The sequence below is a fragment of the Sinocyclocheilus grahami genome, unplaced genomic scaffold (genome assembly GCF_001515645.1).
Source record: "Sinocyclocheilus grahami isolate Dianchi unplaced genomic scaffold, SAMN03320097.WGS_v1.1 scaffold137.1, whole genome shotgun sequence".
Taxonomy (NCBI): domain Eukaryota; kingdom Metazoa; phylum Chordata; class Actinopteri; order Cypriniformes; family Cyprinidae; genus Sinocyclocheilus; species Sinocyclocheilus grahami.
The window spans coordinates 1,282,989-1,295,730 of record NW_015505316.1 but is presented as its reverse complement, the minus strand read 5'-3'; positions in this window follow the sequence as shown (position 1 = coordinate 1,295,730).

Sequence of the window (12,742 nt, the reverse complement as noted above, 5' to 3'; positions counted from 1 at the left end):
AATTAGCAACGCTGGTGCTGCTGCTACTATAATCAGTCATTGGGCTGTCAAATTCACACCGGTTGAGCTCCATCTGGGACAAGCCAGAGGTGGTGGGATATCAGTGGAGATGGCAACCCGCCAGACCACACCTGTGAGAGCTTTCCAAACAAGAGTTCAGCCATATAACATTTCATCTTTGTGTTTTTAGATACTTTTTTTATTTTATTTTTTTTATTTGTTGCGTTACGTTTTTACATTGGTGGATTTATCCTCAATGTGTGAAATCACACCTCAATTTATCAGGGGGTTTCTGCGGATCCTAAAAAGTCTTTTAAGTCCTAAAAAGGCCTTAAAAGGTCTCAAATTGAAGCAGAAAGACTTAAAATCGTGACATTAAATGTTGCATGCACTGCAAAATGGAATTTCTCTGTCATTTTTGTCTTGTGTACAAATATATAAACATTCTTCAATAAGGATACATTTACTTAAGAGGCAAAATGGAGATATGAAGTCTTGTTTTCTGAGAAATTGAACCAAATTTAGTAAATGAATGCTTAAAACATGAACAAATATCTGTCCCTTTGAATTAGGTTGATTTTTCTGAGTCCATTGGTACTTACTGGTCCCATTTTTTATCATAAATTCAATACATTTTGATAAATATCTCAGAAAACAAGACTTCATCTATCTAGATTGATTCATTTTAGAAATTTGCACATTAAAACAAGACAAAAATACTAAGGAAGAACATTTTGTTGTGGCGTGTCCAAAGTTTTTTTATTTTTTATTCAAATTAATTAAAAAACAAAGGAGATCAGTTGGAAGCTGAATTTTCTAACTGTGAAGTGATACTAATACAACTTATTAAGTTGTTTGTTCGTTAGACAGTTACCTTTACAGAGCATATTGACATATTATGTTTCCTTCGATTTACACTCTAAATGATCTTTAATTGGTCTTGAAAAAGTCTCTTAAAAGTCTTCATTCCTTCATGAAACTTGCAGAAACCCTGTTATCTCAATTTCTATACATACAATAAAATAAAATATATTTTAAAATATAACAAAATGGCAGAAAACTTGAAAGTCAAAACATATTGACTAAAAATGATTATGACTGATTATTTTAATAGCTTGAGAGCCAGATCAGATATAAAGAGCGAATGCCATCCTGTAAGCTGAGGCAACACCAGCGACCTCATCTCATCACAGGATAAACCTTCTTGTTTAATGACATTAATGATTACAACAGCAAGAGGAAAGAGAAAGTGCACTAAGCCCAAGACAAACAGACACACAGTACAGCCCGGCGTACTTGAACAAATCTCCCGCCAACAAGTCAAGCAAAATATTTTCTCTGCTCAATCAGAGTGGCACATCACTTCCTGTTCTGGAGGAGGCATCGACCAGTGGCTCAGAACTGCCTGTTTTCCATGCCACAACTTTCTGACTGCCATCCAGCTTCTGAGAAAAAAATCCACAAAAGGGGAAACAGAAAACAGAAAAGCTGCCCATTGTGAGAGTGATCTCAGGGCCGTCAGGGGACGGGAATAGTCTCTTTAGCAACAGTAGAGAAACAAGCACACAGACGGCTGTAAAATCAGCCAGTTTTGTGAGGTTGAAAAAATGCCGCCCAGACCCCAACTCATTAATGAGACACTGAAGAGATTAGGATTTATGGCCTGCTACAGAAGCACAGACAAGAGCACTAGAGATCTATGTCAAACTAAACATCACTATGAATTCTAACACACACACACACACACACTTATGACATCTTGAAGTACAAAGGCTGGATTTTGGAAGTAAAGTGGATGATTTCACAAGATGTTCATATTCACTTTTTTCTTTTTTTTATAAAAAATATTTATTAAAATCAGTAGTGTGCAATATGGTCCAAACATCTGACATTACATTTCCCCTTGGTTGTAAGATTTTTTTTTAATGTTTCAAAGTTTAAAAGTATATATACAGTGTGTGTGTGTGTGTGTGTGTATATATATATATATATATATATATATATATAACATTAAATATATATAAAATGTAATGTAATTATTATATATTTTTAATATATATTTGTTTTAAATTAATAATTGAAGAAATATTTTATATAAATATTTTAAACATTTTATTTTATAATTATGCTTATTTATGCATGCATGCATGTATTATTTATTTATTTATTTTGAAGATAAATACAAAATGACACAAAAATAAATCTAGCCATCAGCAATGGTCCTCCCAAATATTTTGACATTTATGTGACGATTATGCATGGTTACATTCAGCCTCAGGAATAAAATGTATCTATAAATGACAAGTATCTGAATGAAAGGCTCTGTTTGTACCTCTAATCCTCTTTAATTAGCCTGTTAGTGTGAAAGCCCTTGTGAACAGACCCCTTTAAGTGGCTAGATATTATAAATCAATGACGCTTTGTTATTCTGTTCATTTAAACAAAGGGGAGACGCATAAAAAGCCATGAAAATGACACATGAATTGGCAAACAAACTGTTTAATTTGGGTCTGCACTGCAAAGGGGGCTGCGAGACAGTGACGTTGGGGCAAAGGAAATTTACATTTGATTAGAGTTTAATGGGCCATAGCGGGCTGGCCGCCTGGTCTCCACGGAAACCAATCTTTTCTCAAGATTTTCAACAGGCCAAAATGTTCCTTTTTTGTTAATTTCAAATGTGTCATGTGATCTCAATGGGGCAGGAGCTTGTATGTATCAATTTGTTTCTGTTGCAGGGCCTGCAATAGCCCAGCAATGAATATATGGGCTATTGAGTCCAGCCACACAATGGCCACAGCTGATGCGGTTGCCACAGAGACACGCCCACACAAAGCCCAGGAATGATGACATATGGTCTCAACCTGCCTGGTCAGAAGACCCCCAATAGCCCTGACTGCATTGGATGACAAAACCCTCGAGCAGGCCATTTATCTGTGCCTACTCATTTCATGCTAAAATAAACTTTTTATAAAGTTTCTACAGCCTGTGCACAAGGAGTAAAACAGAGGCCCCAAAGCCACCATGTAAAGGGAAGAATTCATCATTAAGTGATTAACAAAGGCTTCTTTACCACCTGCTCCTACATTTATACGGACATTACTGACAGCTTGTTCCTTTCTAGAGTATATAGCAATAGCAATGCAAAGATTGAAAGTCTGAAATGCTACGAATATGCTATATATATATTTAAGTTATTTATTTAATAAATCTTACATAGCCATTAGTCTGGAATTCAATTTCCGCCATGGCATTTTCTTTCAGAATTGTGAGATATAAACATAGAATTGCGAGATTTAAACTCAGAATTGCAAGATATAAACTTAGAATTGTGTGATATAAACTCAGAATTTAAAGAAAAAATGTAAGAGTTTATATCTTGCAATTCTGTTTGTCACAAATTTTACTTTTGTCTCAGAATTGTAAGAAAAAAGTGACAACTGTGAGATGTAAATTCAGAATTGCAAAAAAGTCAGAATTCCTAGTTTATATTTTATAATTTCCCCCCTCAGAATTACAAGAAAAAGTCAGAACTGCAAAACACAAACTCAGATTTGTGAGATTTAAACTCAGAATTCAGAGGGAAAGAGTCAGAATTCTGAGTTTATATCTTGCAATTGTGTTTATATCTCGCAATTCTGACTTTTTTCCTCAGCATTGCGATTAATTCCGTTTTTATATCTCACAATTCAGAATTCAGAGAGAAAAGGCAGAACTGTTAGATGTAAAACCCAGAATTCAGAGAAAAGTGTCAGAATTGCAAGATATAAACTCAGAATTGTAAGATGTAAACCCTGAATTGCAAGAAAAAAAATCAGAATGTCTTATGTCTTGCAATTATGTTTTTATCTTACAATAATAAGAAAAATATCAGCGATAAAAAGTAGAAATAATCTTTATTTATTTATTCTGTGGTGGAAGCAAGCTTCCATACATTTGACTGAAACTGTGACCATGTATAAGAAACTACTCTCTGCTGCTGTAATAAACTTCTCAGATTCCTGAAACATGTCTTCTTCTGTTTCGTTTCTGTCCTAAACGAGTAAGTGCAGCTTGGGCAGATCAGTCACAGTTATGCCAGTCTTTCCCATGGAATGAGACAAATGCTCAGAGACCAATGTAGTGGGGCCTATCAGTATAGTTAAATGCAGTGGGTGCCAAGCATCTGAATTCTTCGGATGGTTAAAGTGGAACGGTTCACCCCCCGGAGTTTGTGCGGAAACTCAATACTTTAATGGTCGCAGAGAGAGAGTGAACATGCTTGTAAAAGGAAACGAGCATAACAACAACTAAAATTAGAAAATACATGTTAAAACTTGGATGTGGTTTGATGTGGTTACTTACTGAACTAATATATATATATATATATATATATATATATATGAGGAAAAACCTAAACTTAAATCCCTAATTGAAATAAAATAAATTGAAGTACTAAAATTACTCAAATTAAAATTGAAATAAAATGATAAAAAAATTAATTAAATTGACAAAAACACACAACAAAATTACTAAAACTTATACTAAATTGAAAAGAAAACTGAAACTATAAAATACAAATATTAATAAATTCTACACTGTATGCTATATTACTTTAATAGAAATCATTCTAAAATAACACTTGTTAGAGTTGGTGAATTCCATGAATTTCATATATAATTTTCAAAAGAAAGTTATTAAATCTGAAACAACAAATCACACAGATTATTTATAATTTTGTTTTCTCTTTTTGCACGGAATGGGTGCATACTCATTAATACTTGCTAGTCTTTTCAGTATTGTTGAACTATTCAGCAGCCCCTTAATTAGACTTTTTAAAAAGAATTTATGTAGTATTTTTCTGTGAACTGCTCCTTTAAGTGCTCACGTGTGGCATTAACTTTGATTAGCATAATTAATCCTCTGAATTGGACAAGCAAATGAATGAGTGATAAGGTAACTGTGGTTGCACACTGACCCAAAGCTGAATGTGAAAACAACAATGGCTGAATAAATTAGCTGGCTCAAAGACAAACAGTCAAAAAGCGGATGCAGTTAATAGTTATTGACCAAAAACTTGTTTGCATTTTGCAACATTTTTTCCCAAAGACACAAACAGCAACTAGAGAAAAAGGCATATGAAAAGAAGAAAAAGGATGGAAATGAAGAAAAAGTAAAAGTATTGTGAGGAAGTGGCACAGTTTCGCTGCTAACTGGATTTGCGGAGATAATCTGAGTTTGAATAAGACATCTCATGAGCTGTCCCTGTGGATTACTCATTGAGAAAACTAGGTGATGTCATCACAGACTTTGTCTCATGGGGGGCTGGGAGTGAACTCTGAATAGGGATGAGAGCCCTCTTCTTAAACTCCACATGACACAATGGATAAAAAATGAATGAATGAAAAGGAAAGAAAAAAAATACTGACATGCAGACTAACTATTTTTGCGCTGTACATCTTCTTAAACCCAAAGTAATGTAAGATTCATCACAAATTGCACAAATTAATAAACCAATAAATGAAATTAAATGAATGTGAGTTTGCAGTTTGCATTGAATGTGCTTTTTTCTGTTGTTCTGGTGGGCTGCAAGCATAAACAACCATACAACTTGATCAGTGTAGTCCAGTTCAATAGTAACGAATTACTATTATGAGCTGGTTCATTAAAATGAATCAAACCATAGTGCAACCAGTATAGTCTGATTTACAAATAAATAATTTTCATGAACCTGTTCTTTTTAATGAATCAAAAACTTACAGGTTCGGGGGTCTACCAGTGTATTTGATTTCCAACGAATGACTCAAATAAGTCGATTCTTTTTAGTGAATCAAAAACACAAAGCGTGATCCAGCGTAGTCTTATTTCGAAATCTATTACTCTAATGAGTCGATTATTTCTAGTGAATCAAATCAGCCTAGTTCTGAAACATGTGAACGCGCAAATCGTTGTCCCCATTCTGTCTAAGGGATTTAGAAAAAGAAATTTAGCACACCTCGATTTTTGTCATGCAAGTGCATACGAGGCAATTTTACAAGTTTTAACACACTGCGCATGTGCGTGAGATTACCAAAGTAAATTAAGGGAAAGGTGCGGAGAAAGCATTTTACCAATGGTGCCACGTGTCTTGCGGGTTTAGAAAAGTAACACAGTCTATGTTAATGTGAACACCTCTCTCCTCTCTTAAACAGCTTTTTAGTTTCCGGTGTAGCCTACATGTAATCATCTGATTTCCGAACCAGTGAGTCGGTTCTTTTAACGAATGGTTAAAAAAAATTAACGTTTTGAGTCTGAAGTATCCTTCAATCTGACAAAAGCGCTGTGAACTGAATCGATCAGGGGTGCATTTCCCATCATTAGCCAACTATGGTCGCAAGTTCCGTCGTTACCAACATGGTTCTACCATTCGGTGTTTCCCGAAACCATAGTTCAAACGAGCATTCGCAAACAACGTCGCAAACTTGCGTGCATGGTTGGAACTACTGCTCTCAACCTGTGGTTAGAAGCATAGGTTCTTGATATTAAGACATATATGGGCTTCAATAAATAAGCTCTTGGGCACAATAAGCAAGCTAACATGCAGTAAATCTATATATTCCATTCTATCTAAATATAAATGCATTTTAATCTATGTCTTTTTGCGCGTCCTCTATAAGCGCCATTATTGAAGCACATGTATCAAAAAAGTATGACATAAGAGCTAGGGAACCCGCAATGAAACAAACATAAAATAAAGCAAAATGACAGGGAACAATAAACATTAAATTAGTCATCAGGGGCCCGTTCTTCGTTTAACTCAGTTAGCTGGATTTGATTGTTGATGATTTGGCATGATCTTGGATTGTTTGGTTCTTCGAAGCTCATCCCGGAGTTGCTGTCATAGCAACAGGTCCGTAAATTTAAACCTGCTCGGCAGCAGGCTTATTTCATGTAAACAGGATTAGATTGCATCTTTTTAAGCAGAATTGATACTTAAAATCTGTCCGCTACCACCACTACTTTATTACAAGAGTACCCTACTAATCCAGGGACAATAATTAAAAAATAATAATCATTTAAAAATTAATTTAAAGATAATATAATAATGTTGTGTAGTCTTTAATACTACAGGCACAGCCAGTTTTACTCACTGAAAGATTTATTCGTCATAAAATTATTACTTCATAATTGTATTAGAGTCTTACACACATGCTATACAGATAATGTAGAGTTGTGCATTAATTTGAGTGGTGACAGATATTATGGGAGTGGCTTGATGGAGCGCAGGAGATGCAGATAACATGAACTTGACCCTTAAGAAACTTTAATTAATGCTGTCACATAACAAATCTGTTCAAATATAAAATTAAACGAATGGCTAATTACTACATTGAAATAAAAATGTAAAGCATGTATATATATTACAAATCGTGAATATAAACAATTGGGAATCATGTAAAAAACAACAACAACAAAAAAATCCGTGCACATTTAATTTAGGCTATAACATTTATGTAGTTTTGTTCGCTTGGCTGTTTCCTTATAAAAGTACAAACATTTGTCAGGTTTTTCGTCAGGTGTCTTTTTTAATGATATGATGTCATTACGTTGCTATCTTGCCGCCAGCCAATCGCTGCATTGCTGATCGTGGTTTAGAGTATCGATACATAGCCCCTTTTATACAAACTCATGAACGCGCAATTATCTCAGATAACTCAATCCAGCCATACTAATCATCAACAAGTGCGTTCGAAGAACCGAATTAGCCAGATCCTGATTAGCGCGATGATATCATCTAGGATGTGACATTTAATCTCGGATGTAATAAGCAACGTACGAAGAACGGGCCCCAGGTGTCATGTTCAATACAGCAACATCTTAGAGATGTCTAATCAGTTAAATAGCAGAAGTTATTCCTCCACCACATGCGTGTGACGTCATTAACAATGGGCCTATGTTGTTGAACTAATGTGGTTCAAACGATGGAGATGCGACCATGTTCAGGAAATAGTCGTGACTAGCTAGTTCGTTTCCACAACAATGCATTGTTCTATAGAGGTTAATCAGCGAGTTACATCGTTGTACGGAAACGCACCCCAGAGCGATTAATGAATCAACATCTGACTTGCTCACTAAAGTGCAAATTATTATTTCTTTTCCTGATATCCCTATCAAAATTAAGCAAGTTTTGTGTCAGATAGATACACGTAAATAAAATCTGAAATAAGTTTTAATATAATCAGACCTGTGAGGGTAAGAAATCTTAATTCAGCAGACACCAGAACGGAAAACTGAGGTGAAGCAGAATAGCTGGGGGTCTCTTCTGCTTATTCACACACATTCTTTATTGTCTATCCCCAGATGTTTCCTCCTGTTCCTGCTGGACAGAAAGTCAAAATTTCTCTAGGTTTCATGGTGTGAGGCTGAAAGAAGCATCTTCCAAGATTTCTTTTTTTAAAGTCCACTCATTCACCAGAAATGACAATGCTCTCTAAATATGTCTTGTTAACCCTGTTCCATCCCTTTGGTTATCAGTGCTCCTGTCTACTGGATGGCTGCCTCCATTGATGGTTTCTCAATGGCCCCAGTCCCAGTCGACTCTCAGCCAGCCTAAATAAGCAGGGTCAGGGACCCCAAAATGCCCCCACTGTCCCCTTGCCACACACCCCACTGGGAGCAAACAGTCCCTCAGGAAGTGACCCAATGCTGCCGTCTGACAGTTTATGTATTGATTTGTCATAAAATGTCATGGAAGACAATAGGCTGTTCAAACACGCTTTTGTCTGCTTCTAAATCACACCTTTTGTATAAATAAAAGTGCATCTAAGACTGTCTTGAATTTAATGTCCGGTCTAAAAATATTCCACAGGAAGTGCGACATTCCAGACTGATAGGCCCAGCGGTACAAAGCAGCATGCGAACAATAAACTTTCCCTAAATCGGAATCACCTCAGACATTATAGGAAGTGAGAAGCTGCAGAGGGCTGTCTTCCTCTGCTGAACTGTTGTGTCTAAGCTTGTTTGGAGCTGGCCATGGAAACATGCAGGCCGTGGCAAGTGGCCACATCAAAAGAATAGGATGTCAAATGTGATAAACAGATACTGGAGAGCTGGACCTGTGAAAGATATAACAAGTGCTGATGTCAATGGACGGAAGCCATAGATCTACCAAGCAAGAGTGTGACCAGGCAGACAGTGGATGTACTGGTCCACCTCCAAAACAGCACTTAGAGGAAGTAATCTCACATTTAAACCCAAGATTGGATCAGATACTGTAGTTTAGAGAGAAGCAAATCAACTTTATGCTGATAAAGACCCCTAAATGTGGCTTGACCGTGAACAATGAGTCTGTGTTAAAAGCAATACTATTGTCAAATGAGGAAAAGACGAAGTCATACCTTCGCTTTGACTGACAGCAGCACAAAAAAGCATTTGACCTGAGTGATTTGTCAATGGACAGAGATGGACACAAAGAGGTATTGATTGGCTGGGGAGAAAAGGGAGGACACAATGTGCTAGTCTGCAGGATAGGTGAAACAATCAATTTGGTGGTTCTGCTCCAGGGACCCTCGTCATCAGAGCATACAGTGACGCAGGAACCAACGAGTAGCACACAAATATGGATGCTCAGAGCAGAAACCCTGAGTGGTAACTTGCGTTCTCATACCCACATCCACTCCCATGCAACGCAAACAAACGGTCTCCTAACCACAAGCACAAACAAGCTTTCACACAAGCCTTTTTCAATTCTAAGAGCACTATCATGCCTCAAAATCTCACATTTTCACTCATGTTTTATGCTCTGATTTGGTGCTTTTCTCGGTTATGACTAACACCATGCAGTTCATGCCCTTTGGTGAAGAAACTGACAGCAAGTGAAAACAAGCATCTTTAGCTTTCTAAACGTTGAGTTATTCTAGATTCTAGATACTTTAAAAAGATCTGCCTTCTTGTGCAGATGCCTTCATTAATGGATGTTGCTATGTTTGCTTATACTAATCTTGTTACTTTTGTCATGGGTTTGTCCTATAATATTGCAATATTGAAGTTCAGGCAGATTACACAATAGTTAAGAGATTATTGTAACATGCTTGAAGTAGATCATCAACTATATATATATATATATATATATATATACAGTGCCTTGCGAAAGTATTCATTTTTTCACGTTTTGTTATGTTTCTGCCTTATGTTAAACGGCTTTAAATTACTTTTTTTCTACATCAATCTACACCCCATACACCAAATTGACAAACTTCATAACTTTATAAAAAAATTAAAAAACTGAAATAAGGACATTGCATAAGTATTCATACCCTTAACTAAATATTTAGCTGAAGGACCTTTACAGTCTCAAGTCTTTTTTGTTTGATGCAACAAGCTTTGATCATCAGCATTAGGCAATTATCTGTCATTCTTCTCCTCACCTGTTAACCTCTCAAGCTCTGTCAGGTTGGATGGGGGCAGACACACATTTTCAGGTTTCTCCAGAAATATCTGATTGGGTTCAATCCCAGGCTCTGGCTGGGCCACTCAAGGACATTCACAGAGTTGTCTACTATAAGCCACTCTTGCTGTGTTGTCCTGTTGGAAGTTGAACCTTCTGCCCAGTCTGAGGTTCTGAATGCTCTGGACTGGGTTTTCATTAAGGCTATCTGTATATTTTGGTGCATCGAGCTTTTCTTCTACTGCTTGGTGATGTGTCCCTCAGTCCCTGACGCTGAAAATCCGCCCCACAGCATGAGGCTTCTACCAGCACACTTTACTTTTGGGATGATACTCTGCAGATGATGAGCAGTGCCTGGTTTCCGTCAAACATGATGCTTGGAATTGAGTTTCATCAGACCAGAGAATCCTGTTTCTCACAGTCTGAGGGCCCTTTAGGTGCTTTTTTGCAAGTTCCAAGTTTTGTTTTCATGTGTCTTCACTGAGGAGAGGATTGAGTCTTGCCACACCGCCATAAAGCCCAGATCAGTGGAGTGTTGCAGTGATATTTGTCCTTCTGTAGGTTTCTCCTATCTGCATATATGATCATGGAGCTCAACTAGAGTGACCATCAGGTTCTTGGTCACCAGTCTAGACAAAGCCCTTCTCCATCAGTTGCTCAGTTTGGCCTGGAGGCCAGCTCTAGGAAGAGTCCTGGTTGTTTCAAACTTCTTCCATTAAGGGTAACAGAGACTACATGCTTCTGTGAACCTTCAATGAAGCAGAATTTTTTTCTGAACTCATTCCCAGATGTGTGGCTTGACGCAAAACTGTTTCTGAGCTCTACAGGCAGTTCTTTTGACCTCAGGGCTTGGTTTTTGCTCTGATATGCATTTTCAGCTGTTAGACATTTTATTAAGACATGTGTGCCTTTCATACCCATTCAATTGAATTTGCCACAGGTTAACTTCACTCGAAGTGTAGTAACGTCTACAAGCAATATGAAGCTAAATTTAAACTTTCCCCAAATAAGGGAATTAATACTTATGCAACGGAATCCTTTAAGTTTTTTATTTTTAAAAAATTTGCAAAGATGTTAAAAATGTTTTTTGCTTTACCATTATAGTGTATGGAGTATACAGTAGACTGATGTGGGCAAAAAGTAATTTAAAGCAGTTTAACATAAGGTAGCAATATAACAAAGCATGAAAAAAAATTACTTTTAAAACTTATATATGTATATAACCACAAAATAAAAGAATATTCATATTAATAAAATAATAATAATAATAATATTAATACATTTTTATTTTATTTTTTGTTTTTCAAAATAAGACTTCTTTTTGAAAAAAGTATTACAAAAATATTTTAGATAAACAAACAAAAATAAATACATTTCTATCATGACAACTCTCTGAAGATTTTAGCATGGTAATGGATATGACAATGTTAATGTATTTGGTCTAGGCGGAATAGATCTGCTACTCTGCTGCTGCTGAATTGCTGCTGCTGTAGATTATTGCAAAAGTGTCTGCTAAATGACAATGTAAATGTAAGCAAATACAGGAACTTGCTACTGCCAATACATCGTGATACAGTGCTGTGAGTATTAAAGACATACTGCTGCTGCACAAATATATACAGTGGGGAAAATATTTATTTGATTTGTAAGTTTGCCCACTTACAAAAAAATAAAGGGTCTGTAATTTTTATGATGGGTTTATTTTAAATTATAGAGAGGGAATAGCAACCAAAAAATTATATAAAGGTTAGAATTTGATTTGCATTTCAGTGAGTGAAATAAGTATTTGATCCCCAAGCAAAACATGACTTAATACTTGGTGCAGAAACCCTTGTTGGCAAGCACAGAGGTAAGACGTTTCTTGTAGTTGGTCACCAGGTTTGCACACATCTCAGGAGGGATTTTGATCCACTCCTCTTTACAGATCCTCTCTAAATCCTTAAGGTTTCTTGGCTGTTGTTTGGCAACTCAAAGTTTCAGCTCCCTCCACAGATTTTGTATAGCATTGAGGTCTGAAGACTGGCTAGGCCACTCCATGACCTTAATGTGCTTCTTCTTGAGCCACTCCTCTGTTGCCTCGGCGGTATGTTTTGGGTCATTGTAATCCTTGAAGACCCATCCATGACCCATCTTCAGTGTTCTGGCTAAGGGAAGGAGGTTCTCGTCCAAGATTTTACAGTACATGTCCCCGTCCATTTGTCCCTCAATGCGGTGAAGTCATCCTGTACCCTTAGCAGAATAACAGCCCCAAAGCATAATGTTTCCACCTCCGTGCTTAACTGTAGGGATGGTGTTCTTGGGGTCATAGTCAGCATTTCTCTCCCTCCAAACACGGCGAGT